Below are 6,552 nucleotides of genomic sequence, written 5' to 3'. Positions count from 1 at the left end.
TTTGTGGCTATGGTAATGTATTATTATTATGTGTTTATTTAGCAGACACCTTTATCCAAGGCGACTTACAGAGACTAGGGTGTGTGAACTTTGCATCAGCTGCAGAGTCACTTACAATTACATCTCACCCGAAAGACGGAGCACAAGGAGGTTAAGTGACTTGCTCAGGGTCACACAGTGAGTCAGTGGCTAAGGTGGGATTTGAACCAGGGACCTCCTGGTTACAAGCCCTTTTCTTTAACCACTGGACCACACAGCCTCCAATGTAGCACTATTCTGACTCTAGTCAATTCTATTCTAACTATGGTCATTTAGCTCAATGGTGACTCTGGTCATGTAGCTCAATGGTGACTCTGGTCATGTAGCTCAATGGTGACTCTGGTCATGTAGCTCAATTTTGACTATGGTCAGGGCGGCAGTGTGGAGTAGTGGTTAGGTCTCGGGACTCTTGACTAGAAGGTCGTGGGTTCAATCCCAGGTGGGGGACATTGCTGCTGTACCCTTGAGCAAGGTACTTTACCTAGATTGCTCCAGTAAAAATCCAACTGTATAAATGGGTAATTGTATGTAGAAAAATAATATAATTGTATGTAAAAATAATGTGATATCTTGTAACAATTGTAAGTCGTCCTGGATAAGGGTGTCTGCTAAGAAATACAGTGGCTCTCAAAAGTATTCACCCCCCTTGGACTTTTCCACATTTCATTGTGTTACAACATGGAATCAAAATGGATTTAATTGGGAGTTTTTGCCACTGATCAACACAAGAAAAGTCCATAATGTCAAAGTGAAAAATAAAATCTACAACTTGTTCTAAATTAATTACAAATATAAAACAGAAAATAATTGATTGCATAAGTATTCACCCCCTTTGCTATGACACACCTAAATAAGCTCTGGTGCAACCAATTGTCTTTAGAAGTCACATAATTAGTTGAATGGAGTCCACCTGTGTGCAATTAAGGTGTTTCACATGATTTCAGGTTAAATACACCTGTCTCTGGGAGGTCCCACAGTTGGTTAGTACATTTCCTAACAAAAACTACATCATGAAGATGAAGGAACATTCAAAGCAAATCCGGAATAAGGTTCTTCAAAATCACCAATCAGGGGTAGGATATAAGAACATTTCCAAGGCATTGAATATCCTCTCAGAGCACAGTAAAGTCCATTATTAAGAAATGGAGAGAATATGGCACAACTGTGAATCTGTCTAGAACAGGCCGTCCTCAAAAACGGAGTATCCGGGCGTATAGGGCACTAGTCAGGGAGGCCACCAAGAGGCCTATGGCAACTCTAAAGGAGTTACAGTGTTCCACGGCTGAGCTGGGAGACACTGTGCATATGGCAACAATAGCCCGGGTGCTTCACAAAACTGGCCTTTATGGGAGAGTGGCAAAAAGAAAGCCATTGTTGAAAAAAACTCGCATCAAATCTCGGCTAGAGTTTCCCAGAAGGCATGTGGGAGACTCTGAGACCAAGTGGAAGAAGATTCTATGGTCTGATGAGACCAAAATAGAGCTTTTTGGCCTCAACGCTAAGCGCTATGTTTGCCACTGATCAACACAAGAAAAGTCCATAATGTCAAAGTGAAAAATAAAATCTACAAATTGTTCTAAATTAATTACAAATATAAAACAGAAAATAATTGATTGCATAAGTATTCACCCCCTTTGCTATGACACACCTAAATAAGCTCTGGTGCAACCAATTGTCTTTAGAAGTCACATAATTAGTTGAATGGAGTCCACCTGTGTGCAATTAAGGTGTTTCACATGATTTCAGGTTAAATACACCTGTCTCTGGGAGGTCCCACAGTTGGTTAGTACATTTCCTAACAAAAACTACATGATGAAGATGAAGGAACATTCAAAGCAAATCCGGAATAAGGTTCTTCAAAAGCACCAATCGGGTAGGATATAAGAACATTTCCAAGGCATTGAATATCCTCTCAGAGCACAGTAAAGTCCATTATTAAGAAATGGAGAGAATATGGCACAACTGTGAATCTGTCTAGAACAGGCCGTCCTCAAAAACGGAGTATCCGGGCATATAGGGCACTAGTCAGGGAGGCCACCAAGAGGCCTATGGCAACTCTAAAGGAGTTACAGTGTTCCACGGCTGAGCTGGGAGACACTGTGCATATGGCAACAATAGCCCGGGTGCTTCACAAAACTGGCCTTTATGGGAGAGTGGCAAAAAGAAAAAAACTCGCATCAAATCTCGGCTAGAGTTTCCCAGAAGGCATGTGGGAGACTCTGAGACCAAGTGGAAGAAGATTCTATGGTCTGATGAGACCAAAATAGAGCTTTTTGGCCTCAACGCTAAGCGCTATGTTTGCCACTGATCAACACAAGAAAAGTCCATAATGTCAAAGTGAAAAATAAAATCTACAAATTGTTCTAAATTAATTACAAATATAAAACAGAAAATAATTGATTGCATAAGTAATCACCCCCTTTGCTATGACACACCTAAATAAGCTCTGGTGCAACCAGTTGTCTTTAGAAGTCACATAATTAGTCGAATGGAGTCCACCTGTGTGCAATTAAGGTGTTTCACATGATTTCAGGTTAAATACACCTGTCTCTGGGAGGTCCCACAGTTGGTTAGTACATTTCCTAACAAAAACTACATGATGAAGATGAAGGAACATTCAAAGCAAATCCGGAATAAGGTTCTTCAAAAGCACCAATCAGGGGTAGGATATAAGAACATTTCCAAGGCATTGAATATCCTCTCAGAGCACAGTAAAGTCCATTATTAAGAAATGGAGAGAATATGGCACAACTGTGAATCTGTCTAGAACAGGCCGTCCTCAAAAACGGAGTATCCGGGCGTATAGGGCACTAGTCAGGGAGGCCACCAAGAGGCCTATGGCAACTCTGAAGGAGTTACATTGTTCCACGGCTGAGCTGGGAGACACTGTGCATATGGCAATAATAGCCCGGGTGCTTCACAAAACTGGCCTTTATGGGAGAGTGGCAAAAAGAAAGCCATTGTTGAAAAAAACTCGCATCAAATCTCGGCTAGAGTTTCCCAGAAGGCATGTGGGAGACTCTGAGACCAAGTGGAAGAAGATTCTATGGTCTGATGAGACCAAAATAGAGCTTTTTGGCCTCAACGCTAAGCGCTATGTTTGCCACTGATCAACACAAGAAAAGTCCATAATGTCAAAGTGAAAAATAAAATCTACAAATTGTTCTAAATTAATTACAAATATAAAACAGAAAATAATTGATTGCATAAGTATTCACCCCCTTTGCTATGACACACCTAAATAAGCTCTGGTGCAACCAATTGTCTTTAGAAGTCACATAATTAGTTGAATGGAGTCCACCTGTGTGCAATTAAGGTGTTTCACATGATTTCAGGTTAAATACACCTGTCTCTGGGAGGTCCCACAGTTGGTTAGTACATTTCCTAACAAAAACTACATCATGAAGATGAAGGAACATTCAAAGCAAATCCGGAATAAGGTTCTTCAAAAGCACCAATCAGGGGTAGGATATAAGAACATTTCCAAGGCATTGAATATCCTCTCAGAGCACAGTAAAGTCCATTATTAAGAAATGGAGAGAATATGGCACAACTGTGAATCTGTCTAGAACAGGCCGTCCTCAAAAACTGAGTATCCGGGCGTATAGGGCACTAGTCAGGGAGGCCACCAAGAGGCCTATGGCAACTCTAAAGGAGTTACAGTGTTCCACGGCTGAGCTGGGAGACACTGTGCATATGGCAACAATAGCCCGGGTGCTTCACAAAACTGGCCTTTATGGGAGAGTGGCAAAAAGAAAGCCATTGTTGAAAAAAACTCGCATCAAATCTCGGCTAGAGTTTCCCAGAAGGCAGGTGGGAGACTCTGAGACCAAGTGGAAGAAGATTCTATGGTCTGATGAGACCAAAATAGAGCTTTTTGTCCTCAACGCTAAGCGCTATGTTTGCCACTGATCAACACAAGAAAAGTCCATAATGTCAAAGTGAAAAATAAAATCTACAAATTGTTCTAAATTAATTACAAATATAAAACAGAAAATAATTGATTGCATAAGTATTCATCCCCTTTGCTATGACACACCTAAATAAGCTCTGGTGCAACCAGTTGTCTTTAGAAGTCACATAATTAGTTTAATGGAGTCCACCTGTGTGCAATTAAGGTGTTTCACATGATTTCAGGTTAAATACACCTGTCTCTGGGAGGTCCCACAGTTGGTTAGTACATTTCCTAACAAAAACTACATCATGAAGATGAAGGAACATTCAAAGCAAATCCGGAATAATGTTCTTCAAAAGCACCAATCGGGTAGGATATAAGAACATTTCCAAGGCATTGAATATCCTCTCAGGCCACAGTAAAGTCCATTATTAAGAAATGGAGAGAATATGGCACAACTGTGAATCTGTCTAGAACAGGCCGTCCTCAAAAACGGAGTATCCGGGCGTATAGGGCACTAGTCAGGGAGGCCACCAAGAGGCCTATGGCAACTCTAAAGGAGTTACAGCGTTCCACGGCTGAGCTGGGAGACACTGTGCATATGGCAACAATAGCCCGGGTGCTTCACAAAACTGGCCTTTCTGGGAAAGTGGCAAAAAGAAAGCCATTGTTGAAAAAAACTCGCATCAAATCTCGGCTAGAGTTTCCCAGAAGGCATGTGGGAGACTCTGAGACCAAGTGGAAGAAGATTCTATGGTCTGATGAGACCAAAATAGAGCTTTTTGGCCTCAACGCTAAGCGCTATGTTTGCCACTGATCAACACAAGAAAAGTCCATAATGTCAAAGTGAAAAATAAAATCTACAAATTGTTCTAAATTAATTACAAATCTAAAACAGAAAATAATTGATTGCATAAGTATTCACCCCCTTTGCTATGACACACCTAAATAAGCTCTGGTGCAACCAATTGTCTTTAGAAGTCACATAATTAGTTGAATGGAGTCCACCTGTGTGCAATTAAGGTGTTTCACATGATTTCAGGTTAAATACACCTGTCTCTGGGAGGTCCCACAGTTGGTTAGTACATTTCCTAACAAAAACTACATCATGAAGATGAAGGAACATTCAAAGCAAATCCGGAATAAGGTTCTTCAAAAGCACCAATCAGGGGTAGGATATAAGAACATTTCCAAGGCATTGAATATCATCTCAGAGCACAGTAAAGTCCATTATTAAGAAATGGAGAGAATATGGCACAACTGTGAATCTGTCTAGAACAGGCCGTCCTCAAAAACGAAGTATCCGGGCGTATAGGGCACTAGTCAGGGAGGCCACCAAGAGGCCTATGGCAACTCTAAAGGAGTTACAGTGTTCCACAGCTGAGCTGGGAGACACTGTGGATATGGCAACAATAGCCCGGGTGCTTCACAAAACTGGCCTTTATGGGAGAGTGGCAAAAAGAAAGCCATTGTTGAAAAAAACTCGCATCAAATCTCGGCTAGAGTTTCCCAGAAGGCATGTGGGAGACTCTGAGACCAAGTGGAAGAAGATTCTATGGTCTGATGAGACCAAAATAGAGCTTTTTGGCCTCAACGCTAAGCGCTATGTTTGCCACTGATCAACACAAGAAAAGTCCATAATGTCAAAGTGAAAAATAAAATCTACAAATTGTTCTAAATTAATTACAAATATAAAACAGAAAATAATTGATTGCATAAGTATTCACCCCCTTTGCTATGACACACCTAAATAAGCTCTGGTGCAACCAGTTGTCTTTAGAAGTCACATAATTAGTTGAATGGAGTCCACCTGTGTGCAATTAAGGTGTTTCACATGATTTCAGGTTAAATACACCTGTCTCTGGGAGGTCCCACAGTTGGTTAGTACATTTCCTAACAAAATCTACATCATGAAGATGAAGGAACATTCAAAGCATCCGGGCGTATAGGGCACTAGTCAGGGAGGCCACCAAGAGGCCTATGGCAACTCTAAAGGAGTTACAGTGTTCCACGGCTGAGCTGGGAGACACTGTGCATATGGCAACAATAGCCCGGGAGCTTCACAAAACTGGCCTTTATGGGAGAGTGGCAAAAAGAAAGCCATTGTTGAAAAAAACTTGCATCAAATCTCGGCTAGAGTTTCCCAGAAGGCATGTGGGAGACTCTGAGACCAAGTGGAAGAAGATTCTATGGTCTGATGAGACCAAAATAGAGCTTTTTGGCCTCAACACTAAGCGCTATGTTTGCCACTGATCAACACAAGAAAAGTCCATAATGTCAAAGTGAAAAATAAAATCTACAAATTGTTCTAAATTAATTACAAATATAAAACAGAAAATAATTGATTGCATAAGTATTCACCCCCTTTGCTATGACACACCTAAATAAGCTCTGGTGCAACCAGTTGTCTTTAGAAGTCACATAATTAGTTGAATGGAGTCCACCTGTGTGCAATTAAGGTGTTTCACATGATTTCAGGTTAAATACACCTGTCTCTGGGAGGTCCCACAGTTGGTTAGTACATTTCCTAACAAAAACTACATCATGAAGATGAAGGAACATTCAAAGCAAATCCGGAATAAGGTTCTTCAAAACCACCAATCAGGGGTAGGATATAA

This window comes from Acipenser ruthenus, unplaced genomic scaffold, assembly GCF_902713425.1.
Source record: "Acipenser ruthenus unplaced genomic scaffold, fAciRut3.2 maternal haplotype, whole genome shotgun sequence".
Lineage (NCBI taxonomy): Eukaryota > Metazoa > Chordata > Actinopteri > Acipenseriformes > Acipenseridae > Acipenser > Acipenser ruthenus.
The sequence above is the reverse complement of the archived record's forward strand: the minus strand, read 5'-3'. Positions refer to the sequence as shown.